At 40.7% G+C, this 13,114-nt stretch overlaps 1 pseudogene; it reads left to right on the top strand.

The window, feature by feature from the left end:
- Positions 1-10,646: 10,646 nt before the first annotated feature.
- Positions 10,647-13,114, top strand: part of LOC102831674 — a 29,411-nt pseudogene continuing 26,943 nt past the window's right edge.

Raw genomic sequence — 13,114 nt, 5'->3', positions numbered from 1 at the left:
CAACTGGTAAGTATGAACCACTGACCTTGTGGTTCAAATTGACCTTGTGGTCCAGTGCTTATTCTATAGCACTACATGGCTGGCAATGTTTTTCTTTCAGAATTTTGTATATGTCATCCCATTGCCTTCTTGCCTGCATGGTTTCTGCTGTAAAATCAGGGCTCAGTCTTATTGCTTCTCTGCTGTACATAACTTTTTGTTTTTCTAAAGCTGCTCTCAGGATTCTTTGGGATCTCTCTTGTTTGGGATTCATTCAGCTTCCTGAATGCTTATCTTCTCATCTTTCATGATGTATGGGAAGTTTTCTTCCAACAACTTTTCAACAATTCTCTCTGCACTTTTTATCATCTCTGCCTGTTCTGGAATTCTAATAACTGGTGAATTGTTCCTTTCCATGGTGTCCCACATAACTCTTGGGCATTCTTCAGATTTTTTAAATTCTTTTGTCTGATTGTTCTTCCAGCACAGCAATAAGGAACATCTGGCCCTGGAATATTTGGTGTGGCCAGTGCCATGGTAACTGTAGTTCCAGTCATCACATTTGTTATTGAGTCGGTTTTGACCCATAGCAACCCTGTATAGGATTTCTGAGGAGTGGCTGGTGAGCTTAAATCACTGACTTTGCAGTTCAAACCAACCTTGCAGTCCAGCGCATTAACCCACAGTGCCACACCACGACTCCAGTCATCACATTGTTGTTGTTCTGTGCCGTGGAGACAGTTCCGACTCATAGCAACCCTGTACAGGGTTTCTGAGGCTGTAAATCTTTACGAGAGCAGAAAGTCTCATCTCTCTCCCGTGGAACAGCTGTTAGTTTTGAATTGTTGACCTTGGGTTCGCAGGCTGACCGTAACCATTAGGGGTGAGTTCATTAAACATTTGACTAAATACAGCAGGATAATTTTTAGGTTGACAATTTTGTGTGGTCCACAATCTTTATTGTTATTAAGTGCCATTCAGTCCGTTCTAACTCACAGGGACCCTGTATAGGGTTTCTGAAGAGCAACTACCAAGTTTTTAGTTCAAAACAGGCTTGCGGTTCAAACTGACATTGTGGTCCAGTACTTACCCTACAGTGCCACACCAGGACAGACCTTAGCTATGCATAAAATTCCAAAGGCTGATTTTAAATTGATTAATGACACTTCGTATGCCTCCTTAACAAGTTATTTACATACTGTTATTCATATTTATGACTATTTGATTCTCTAAGCAATAAAAATTAAAAAGCTTATTTGCTCACAAATTAATTGAAATGAAAGTTTAGGGAACCATCTGTTACAATGTCGGTGATTAGACAATGCTAGAACAAAGCCTAGATGTATTTCTACAACTCAGTTACTACTTTTTTTGTTTTTCAAGTTTTTATTGTTAATTATGTGTTAGTTCACATGGGAGAACACTATCTTTACATTCATCCTATGTATTTCCTTTTACTGCAATGAATACAATCCCCTGCATGCATCATCAAACAACCAAAGGGTAAACCTGCCCTGCCCCCTGGCCACCAGCACACAGCCACCAGCCCACAGGCCCTCTAAAAGAAAGCCTGTTTAATCCACTAGGAAGCAAAGAACAAACAAGAGACACTCCTGAGCTGAGTTAGGAGAAATACGCATAGGGAACTAAAAAGGGTTTCTGAGAAAGCAAATAGGGAAACTAGGCTTTCATAAAGGCTTTTTAAGTTTTTATTGTGAATTGAATGATAATTTACATGGGAGAACATTCATCGGTTTTACACTCATTATTTCATTGCAATGGTTACAATCTCCTCCATGCATCATCATTCAATATTTTGCTTCTGTTCCCTCTGCTTTTTTTGGATGTACACAAAAACACTCACAAGTATGTAATCATTTAAAGAACCAACCAAAGGGCACATTCTACAAGCCTGCCTCCTGGCCACCAGCTCTCAGTCCCTCTCTCTCCATGAATCTAGAGTCCTCAGCTGCTCTCCTTCTCCATGTTCTCATCTCTGCCACCATCTCTGGTGTCACTGTTTCTCTGGATGTTGTTGTTGTTATGTGCCATGGAGTCGGTTTCGACTCACAGTGACCCTGTACAGGGTTTCCGAGGCTGTAAATCTTTACAGGAGCAGAAAGCCTCATCTTTCTCCCATAAAACAGCTGGTAGTTTCGAACTGCTAACCTTGCAGTTCACAGCCCAATTCATAACCACTATGCTACCAGAGGGTCCCACATTCTGCTTGTGCTCTTCTCCCTTGATGGTCCTAGAGTTCTCTGTTCCTGGACTGTAAGATTAACTACTCTCCCCTTTTTAATGATAAAATGTCTACCTTTACGGTTGTGACAGATGCAATTAGTCATGATAACAATTACTCACTTTTGAATTATAAGAATCTTAACCCCTTCTCTTTTCACCAGACCCATCTATACAAGATGAAAAATTTTCAGTGGGGACTCTAAGCCACCCCAAACACACTCTTAAACTCCCTCTTTTAAACCAGTCATTTCCTGCATTTATTGCCCACTCATTTTAGGTTCGTTTTTTTACAATGAATGCAACACCATTCCTCTTCTATGAGAGGCGACCCAACGGAATGCAGAAATCATTGGACAATCTCTTTGATATTTCATCTGAGTAAAGTTTTACTAAAGGTAATAAGAGAAACGGCTGCAAGCATACATTAACAGAGAACTTCCAGAAGTTCAAGCCGGATTCAGAAGAGGCCACAGTACGAGGGATATCATTGCTGATGTCCGATGGATCTTGGCCGAAAGCACAGAATATCAGAAAGATGTTTACCTGTGCTTTATTGACTATGCAAAGGTTTTTGATTGTGTGGATCATGACAAGCTATGGACAACATTGAGATGTATGAGTATTCCAGAACACTTAATTATGCTCATGAGGAATCTGTACCTAGACCAATAGGCAGTTGTTCAAACAGAACATGGGGACACTGAATGGTTTAAAATTAACAAAGGTGTGCGACAAGGTTGTATTCTTTCACCATACTTATTCATTCAACCTGTATGCTGAACAAATAATCCGAGAAGCTGGATTATTTGAAGAAAAATGTGGCATCAGGATTGGAGGAAGATTCATTAACAACCTGCAATATGCAGATGATACAACCTTGCTTGCTGAAAGTGAAGAGGACTTAAAATATTTACTGATGAAGATCAAAGAGCACAGCCTTCGGTATGGATTACATCTCAATGTAAAGAAAACAAAAATCCTTACACTGGATCAATAAACAACATTCTTATCAAAGGAGAAAAGACTGAAGTTGTCAAGGACTTTATTCTTCTTGGATCAACCATCAACACTCAAGAAAGCAGCAGTCAAGAAATCAAAGGACATATTGCATTAGCAGATCTGCTGCACAAGATCTTTTAAAGTGTTGAAAAGCAAAGATGTCAGCTTGACGACTAAGGTGTGCCTGACCCAAGCCATCGTATTTTCAGTAACCTCATATGCACGCGAAAGCAGGACAATGAATAAGGAAGACCGTAGAATCAATGCTTTTGAGTTATGATGTTGGAGGAGAATACTGAAAGTGCCATGGGCTGCCAAAAGAACCAACAGATCTGTGTTGGAAGAAGTGCAGCCAGAGTGCTCCTTGGAGGCCAAGTTAGCCAAACTTCATCTCTCATACTTTGGACATATTGTCAGGAGGGACCAGTCACTGAAGAAGGATATCATGTTTGTTAAGGTGCAGGGGTCAGAGAAAAAGAGGAAGACCCCTAATGAGATGGATTGGTTAAGTGGCAGCATCGTTGGACTTTTCGTGGTAACATCGTTGGACTTTTCGTGGCAACAGTAGTGAAGTTAGCCAAAGGATTGGGCAGTGTTTTGTTCTGCTGTGCATTGGGTTGCTATGAGTTGGTACAGACTTGATGGCACCTAACAACAACATTTTAGGTAGCCAATGTCTAAGTTGCTTAAAAGGCTTTTGATAAACAAAAACAATACAAAAGACTTGGTCAGACGGACGCCTCATCTGGCTGAAGTGACTCCATCTAGTAAGGAAAGATGTCATTAGTGCTAGCCTTGGTCCTAACTTTCCTTATGCTAATCAGTAGTCAACACCCACCCAGAAGGCTATTATAGGAATAAAGAAGTTCTTGAAGTTTCCCTGAGGGACCAGCACAACTTGAGATAAGCAGAATGAAGAAGTTCCTGAGGTCCTCAGATCTTCACCCCATGCCCCAAATCCTTATAAATCCTCTTCCCCTTTCTCCTTAGGGAGGCAGTCTTTGGACAACACCCAATTCCTCTACCTCCTATAGATCAGATACACATTAAGTCTTGCTTGCTTTACCATACCCCAGGTCTCTGAGTAATTGGCTATTCGTGCACCAGGCAGCAAAGCCACCATTTTGCAGTATCAAGATTCCAAAAACTTCTTTGTAATGACATGATTATAGATTTGAAAATGTTTCGATGTAAGTGGCAATAATGAAAAGTGATAAACATGGGGTCCTCCAGTATTTCTACTGAAGTGTTTCCCATTTAACTTTGTAAGACATGCACTGAACTACTAACCCACCAACTGCTCCTCTGAAACTCTATACAATTAAGCAAACAATGATATGTTCAAGATAACAGATAAACTCTGCCAAGTAACAAAGTTTTATGCCATTAGGAAGAAAAGGAAAAAAAGAATCTCCAGAAAAACCTTCAAAAACCAGACAAGTAAATCATTCATAGCAGACAAATTTGAATGTAAATTAAACTTTTTTAAATTATGAAACTGATTTGTTTGAGTCCTGATGTAATGCTGTAGGGTCAGCACTGGACTGCTAAGCACCAGGTGGCAGTTCAAACTCCCCAGCCACTCCTTGGAAACCCTATACCAGGTCACTATGAGTGGAACTGACTGGAAGGCACTTAACAAAACAATAACAAGTATTCTAAAGGAATTTTCCTAATTTGTTTTTGAACAGAAGAGAAGACAATTGAGTCAGGTTTTTTGTTTTGTTTTAAAGTTGATTAGGTAACATAGAAGACAAAAGAAAGGATGGGAAGCAAGCATGCTGGACAGGTCTGAAATAGTCATGTTGGCCTTCTGGTCACTCTCCATTTATTTGTCACTTCACCCTTCAATTTCTCAGGCAGAAATATTCACACCAGGCAAAGAATCCTTTTTTTTTTTTTTTTGCACATTTTTCTTGTGCACAAAGTGCTTCAGACAGTCACCTATGGGTTTTCTTCTATAAAAGAATAGGTCGGTTCCAGTCAGCATTTCAGCACTCCTTCAAGTCTCAATGAGACACACAGCATATCCATCTCCATGTTAACCCAAGAAATGAGGACTTATTTTTCCTTGTTCAGATAAAAACTTTTCATGTACCAAAAAAATCAACTGATTGGTCCTCCCATCCCATTTGGTAGTTTGTTGGCAACACATTAGAACCCCCACCAGGTCCTTCAAAGGAACTTTTACCATTCACTTAAAGAAAATAAAAACCTAAGCTAAGAGACCTGCTGGGGGCCTGGGGCTGCCAATTCTACATTAAAATCTTTGGGAGTTCAAAAGGAATCAGCATTAGGTACCAGTTCTAAAGAATTATACCCCTTGATGTTTGCCTTTGCCTTCTAACAAAGAACAGCTATTGGCTGGTGAAATGTGAAGGCAATTTCAAAGAGAAACCATCAGGGCATTCTCTATTTTACTCTCACAAGATTTTTGGTTGAAATCTCAAAGCAACAGAGGAAAAGTTGCCCTCCAGTATCATTGGTGAGAGTGCCATAGAAGTTCACAAAGTAAATGCATCTGAATCAAGAAGTAGAATACCACCAGCACTCCAAAAAGCTCATAGCAGCTTCTCCCAAGGTAGTCTGCTGAAGGCCCACCCACTGCCATCACTGATTCCGACTAACAGCAGCCTCAATAGGGTTTCTTTCCAAGACTGCAAATCATTACAGGAGTGGACAGCCTCATCTTTCTACTTCAGAGTGACAGGTGGGTTTGAGCTGCCAACCTTGAGGTTAGTAACCCAATGCCTAGCCCACAGCACAATCAGGGTTCTTACTGCAGAAGGCAGAGAACCTCAATTCAGCTGAGTTGACTCCAGGCTACAGTTTCTGTAAGATAGAAACTCCTACATTTGACATTCCAGGAGTTGTAACTGAGATCCTGAGGATCCCCTCCTTCCTTTACAAATCCTAAACTATATTATATAGTTCTTGTCTCCCCAGCAGCTTGGACTGCAAACTCCACTCTGCTTTTCAGCTACCTTAGTGATTAATTTCTTGGTCTCTGGACCAGCAGTCATTAAATGCCTGAAGGGGAAAACCAGGGTTGGATGTCAAGTGTTCTTCTCATACCTTCTTCATCTCTGAAATCTTGACCCTTTCAATTCTGGCTTCCTTTGCAGCCTTGAACTCTAAAGTTTTCTACCTCCCCAGATCCTCTTAGCAATCCCCTGACCACTTCACAGTCTCTTGCCCTACCCCAAGAACCAAGAAATGTCTTTAGGGAAAAAGTAGGTGCAGCAAGTTGGGCATCTGTTTTCTCTAGGATCATGTCTTAAGACCCAAAATGCCTTGGTGGAAAACTGAGCAAAACTAAAATCCCAAAGGAGTAAGACTGAAAAAGATTTCCCCTTTTGCCTTATTACTGTATTGTTCAAAAACTTGAGAACTTGAGCTTTTGTAGAATACAGAGCTATAGGTGGAATCTTGAGCCCCATCCAGAACCTTCTGAGGTGGGACATTTCCACTTGAAAGGACATGCAGACCAACCTGGAGTGGCTAGAGGAACAGAAGATACTTCCTGAAAGAAAAATCAGCATACACAAAAAATTAAAAAGAGACTATTTGGCTATTACAAGAACAAGCAAGCTGTTTAACTGGGAGCGATCAAGGCAAGCCATTAATCTCTTTAAGGCAAACCCCCTACCAAGACTGAAACTCAAAGGGAACACACACAAGCAGGCCTGAAAGCTTGCTGGTGACCACATTGGTCTACTTGTGAGTGGAAGTGGGGGAAAGGCAGTAATGAAGACACGGCTGAGTTCGACCACGTTCCATAGACTCCTATTGACCTTGAGATGAGAAAGAGAAGAAGGGCTGGTTGGTCCGAAGTTTGGGGAGACTTGGGAACTCTTGAGCCTATGGACACTGGCCTAACTAGTGTCTAGAGCTGAGAGTGAAGCATCTAACTGATATGAAATTGGGGGGAGGTGCACAAGAATGTCCAACCTTGTAGATAGTAGTACCCATTTGACCTAGCTTGGATGGCTTGATGATCAGAACTTGACTAGAGGAAGATAAAGAAATTTGATACAGGAACCAAGTGTAAATTGCTATGATTTGATGAATTTGATGTTTACTTATGGATGTGGTGGTGGTGGCTGTGTGCCATGGAGTCGGTTCCAACTCATAGCAACAGGGTTTCCGAGGCTATAAATCTTTATGGAAGCAGAGCGCCTCATCTTTCTCCTGTGGAACAGCTGGTACTTTTGAACTGCTGACCTTGCAGTTTGCAGACTGGTTCTTAACCACTACGCTACCAGAGCTCCTTACTTATGGCTGTAGTAGCTTAAAATACCAATCAAGAGGGAAGGAGTCTTCACATCAAGGATCAAACCTATTCCCTCAATGCACAGAGTTGATAGGCACAGGCAACTTAGACACTGGCTAACTAAAGTGGGGTGGGGGTGGGGGCTATAAAGGCACAAAGTGGCTGACTTACAAGTTTTTAAGAGGGAATTTAGTTTCAGAAGGAGTGGGAGAAGGTATAATCTCCATTGAATAGTTTTCTTCTTGTCTATATGGATCTGGTGAAAGGAGATGGGGATAGGATTCTTTCGATTCAATAATGAGTAATTGTTATCATGACTAATTGTGATAGTCACAACTGTAAAGGTAGAAGTGTAATAAAAAAGGGAGAGTAGTTAATTTTACATTTCAGAAACAGAGGACCCTAGGACCATCAAGAGAGAGAAGAGCATGAGCAGAACTTGGGATCCTAACCAGGGAAGCAGCAACACCAGAGAAGGAAGCAGAAGTGATGACAAAGAGAGGTAGAACAAATGAGGACTCTAGACTCATAGAATGAGAAAGGTTGTGTGCTGGTGGGCAGGAAGCTGGCTTGCAAAATGTGCCCTTTGGTTGTTCAAACGATTACATATTCCTGTGTGTTTTTGTGTATATCAAAAAAAGGGGTGGGGGGATACAGACAAGTACTGTTAACCAATGACACATGGAGGGGATTATATTTATTGCAATGAAAGAAAATACAATTGATTGAGTGCAAAACCAGTTCTCCCATGTAAGCTATGACTCAATTCACAATAAAAGCTTAAAAAAAAAAAGAGAGAACTTGTAGGCAACGGGTAATGCAATGCGTAACTCCATTAAGAAAAACACTGTCATATGGTAAATTTGGCATAATATAATCAAAATATAACCAGACTCACTAAACATATTGCTTTATTTTTTTAAAATCATAGAACACAAAAGCAACGGGCAACCTTTACAATGTGAAGCTTTTGTTATCGTTAGGTGCCATGGACCCAATTTCAACTTCATAGTGACCCTGAGCACAACGAGATGTTCTGCATTAGTGTTGATAGTAGATCCAAGCAAAATGAAACCTTATACAACGTCAATCTTTTCTGCATTTATCATGATGTTATTGGCTGGTCCAGTTGTGAGGATTTTTATTTCTTTACATTGAAAAGCAACCTATACGGAAGGCTGTGGTCTTTGATCTCAATCAGTAAGTATTTTAAGTCATCTTCGCTTTCAAGAAGCAAGGTTATATCATCTGCACATAACCTCAAATCCTGATGGCCCATTTTTCTTTGTATCATCCAGTTTCTCTGATTACTTGCTCAGAACACAGATAGATTAAGTATGGTGAAAGAATACAAACCTGCTACACACCTTTTCTGATTTTAAACCATTCAGTGACCCCTTGTTCTGTTGGAACTGTCTCTTGGTCTACGTACAGGAAGAGATAAACAAACTTAAAAGGGTAAAACTGAAGACACCTTCCATCCCAATTATTGAGCATAGCACTGTACTAAGTTAGAAAAAGGTACTATACTAAATACTAAGTGTACTAAGTACTTACTAAGCTACTCAAAGCAACTAAAAGTTAAACAATGTGCATGTTTTTATTGAATCTTAAGTTCATCAACATAAGCAGTGCCTCTTTAGCTTTGGCAATAAGTGTCCAGAGGCACCCCAGCTTTCTCACTCTGTGTGTTGGGGAATATAGGTCTGTCAAGTGCCTGGTAGTACTCCACTCTACCAGCAAGCCTCCATCCACAGGTGCTCAACTTTCTTTTTCTATGGTCTGGGAAGCCACTGTACTTTCTCAACTATTCTCCTGGTTGTGCTGCCTCTGCTGCCACTGATTCTTACCCTCTCTGGTGTTACAGTTTTCTGCCTCTGGAACAAGGAGGTTCCCAGAACAAGTACTCCAGGTCAAAGGACATGCTCTACTCCTGTCTCTTCTTTTTGGTGGTAGTCAGGATGGCTCATTTCACTTAGCGAGATGGCAAAACTGACCAGTCCCGATGTTAGGGTTAGCAAGCTGCCTTTTGTCATTATTGTTGTTGTTACTGTTAGGTGCCATCGAGTCATTTCAAATTCATCACGACCCAATCCACAACAGAACAAAACACTTCTCGATCCTACACTACCCTCATAATTCTGGTTATACATGAGCCCACTGATGCTGCCACTGTGCCAATCCATCTCGGTGGAGGTCTTCCTCTTTTTTGCTGACCCTCTACTTTACCAAGCATAATGTCCATCTCCAGGATCCTATAGGTCCCTACCAGTAACATGTCCAAAGTATGAGAGATAAGTCTCGCCAGGTTGGCTTCTAAGAAGCATTCTGGCTGTACTTCTTCCAATACAGGTTTGTTCTTCTGGTATTCCATGGTACTTTCAATATTCTTCTCCAACACCATAATAATAAGCCCACCTTCGTTTTTATGTAATTCCTTTAGCTCTTCCTATGACAGGGCAGGCCTTGTCCAATTCTGACTCTTAAAACACCAATGATGCATGTTCTGCATTTTCCCACTGGACTGAGTTTCTTATGCATTTCTCTCCTGTTGCTAAGTGCCGTCGAGTCGGTTCCGACCCATAGCGACCCTGTACAGGGTTTCTGAGGCTGTAAATCTTTAAGGGAGCAGAACGCCTCATCTTTCTCCCGTGGAGCAGCTGGTAGTTTTGAACTGCTGGCCTTAAGGTTCGCAGCCCGAATCCTTAAGGTTCGCAGCCCGAATCGTAACCACTACGCTACCAGAGTTCCTTTATCTCCACCCTCTTTTAAATAGGTTTTTCAGCAAGAAAACCATATTCTGCATCTGTGGCATTTATGTAAAGTTGCAGTTGTGCACAGCTGAAAATGCAGACTTTTGTAATGAAGTGATCTTTCATATGCACTCATAAAAAGGAACGAAGACCATAAAAGAACCGATTCATTTGAGTTACGGTGTTGGAGAAGAATATTAAAAGAACCATGGACTTCTAGAAGAACAAAGACATCTGTGTTGGAAGATGTATAGCCAGAATACTTCTTAGAAGTCAAGATGACGAAACTTCATCTCTCATACTTCAGATATATTATCAGGAGGGACCAGTCCCCGGAGAAGGACACCATGCTTAGTCAAGTGGAGGGTCAGTGAAAAAGAAGGAAGATCTCCAACGAGATGAATTTACACAATGGGAGCAGCAATTTGGCAGCAGCAAAAAAGAGTGTCACCAAGCAGCAATGTGATACCAGCAAAAATGGGTAACAATAATTATGAGGACGGGGCAGGATAGGGCAGTGTTTCATTCGGTTGTGCAAAGGTTGCTATGAGTTGGAACCAACTTGACGGCAACTAACAACAATAACAACACAACAAGTTCCCAATGTTTTTAAACTATTTTAATAGAATTTGTTGAATAAATATGTAAGTGTAAAGTGGGGAAAAAAATAGCACAGGGGAGCTCAAAAAACTCATGGGGAAAAAAATGGAATTTGTCTATGAACTGTTTGAAGATCCCTTGTATTTCCTCCTTGGGTGGGCCTGTGTCATGTACATATACACATTTAAATGACCTTCAAGTAGTCAAAATGACCTTCAACTAGCCAACCACAAAAATGACCAATTCTCTTACTGTCTAGTCAACTTACTATTTTAGCTTATCCTAAACAAATTTTCCTACTACAAATAGACTTTTCCTGCAATACACACGAATTTATTTTAGTTTGAAACAAGTTCTCCAGTTCCCAACTACTCCCAGGTAGACTGCTACAACCAAATCACCAGAGCTATATAATGATGAACACTAAGTACCAGACCTGCTTCTGTTGTTAAGTTTTGACTCATAGTGACACTAAATAAGCTTTCCAAGAAACAGCTAGTGAGTTTGAACTGACAACCTTGTGGTTCAAACAACCTTTCAGTCCAGTGCTTATCCTACAGCACCACACCAGGACTCTCTTCCAGACAAATGAGAGTAAATATTAAATATTGTCCACTCTGAACATATAGGTTGTTCACCTTTCTAGCTCGTAATTATCCAACAGAGTGGTCATTTAGGAAAGGAGGAGAGATGGAAACAAGAATCACAGAGAAGAAGTGGGATAAATGCTGTTACATGGAGGGGATTGCAATCATTGCTATGAAATGAAGTATATGATTTGTTGAATGTAAAACTGATGATCTGCTCTGTAAAATTTCACTCATTCACAATAAAAACTTTGAAAAACAAACAAAAACTAGAGTGGTCAGAAAGAAGAATTGAATTAAAAAGATGATAAACCCAGATAAATGATATGACACATGTTGAACACTTACCAGAGCTATGAACTAACTATTCCACGTGTTTTACATGTACTATTTCATGAGACAAGTATTGCAGTTGAGGAAACCGAGGCACTGGGTACCATGCGTAATAAAATTGTTACAACTTTATACAATGTAAAGAATCTGTACAACTCAATAACTATAACACAAATAACCCAATTAAAAATAAGCAAAGGTAGCTATCTTTTGAATCTTGGTTTCCCTTGCCTACTATTGTAAAATAGACACTTGAGGAGAAGAGAAAGGAATAGCCAGAAACATCACAATAGAAAGCTTGTAAGCCCTATAACTGATTGTTATTGTTGTTGTTAAATACCGTGGAGTCAGTTCCGACTCATAGTGATCCTACACAGGGCTTCTGAGGCTGTAAATCTTTACAGGAGCAGAACACCTCATCTTTCTCCCGCGGATCCATTAGTAGTTTAGAAATGCTGACCTTGAGGTTGGCAGCCCAACTCATAACCACTAAGCTACCAAAACGCCTTTATAACAGATTGGAATACCTAAAATGGAGCTTCCTGTGGAGCCTCTGCATTGCATAAAACCATCAGTGGAATCCTGAACTCCATCCAGAATCTTCTGAGGTGGAAACTTTCCACTTGAAAGGACACGCAGACCAGTCTGGAATGGCTAGAAGAACAGAAGACACTTCTTGAAAGAAAGACCAGCAGGAAAAATCAAAAACAATAATGGGGACTTCCGGAAAAAGATGGCGGATCAGGTGGAAGTGTAGTAACGAGCTCTGCCAAGAACAACACAGAATACAGGTCCAAGAAGGCTCAGGGAAAGGTCTGGGTACTCTGAACCACATATAAAGGATTATTTAGAAGATTGGAAGACTTACAGCTGGGGAGTTTGTGAAGAAATCCATTGCTTCCTGGTTCAGGTTGCTCAGCTGCTCCAGGAGCTGCCATTTTGTGTGGAACCAAGTGGTGAAAGGCTCAGAGCAGCCACGGACACCTGACAGAGCCGCAGATATAGAGGTGTTGACATTCTTTTTTTCTTTTTTTTTTTGGTATCTTATCGTTGGTACCTTGCTGTCTGTGTACATCCATTCTGGTAACTATAAGGGTGCCTGAGCTAGTAGATACTCCAGCGCCACCCTCGGAGGGTTCTACTACGCATATGCACAGATCTCCTCGAAATTTAAAGAGACAGTATCCACTTAAAACCAAACGAACGACAATTACTCAGCCCAAAAGCAGGCCTTGAACTTTTCTTGTTTGCCTATTGTATTGTTTTTTAACAGAGGAAAGAGAAAGAGAGGGCTGTAGGGAGGGAAAGACACCTCATATTAGGCTACAGATTTTTTTTTTTTTTTT

The sequence above is a fragment of the Chrysochloris asiatica genome, unplaced genomic scaffold (genome assembly GCF_000296735.1).
Source record: "Chrysochloris asiatica unplaced genomic scaffold, ChrAsi1.0 scaffold00222, whole genome shotgun sequence".
In the NCBI taxonomy this organism is placed as follows: domain Eukaryota; kingdom Metazoa; phylum Chordata; class Mammalia; order Afrosoricida; family Chrysochloridae; genus Chrysochloris; species Chrysochloris asiatica.
Note: the sequence above shows the minus strand (reverse complement) of the source record. Positions and strands in the feature narration are given on the sequence as shown.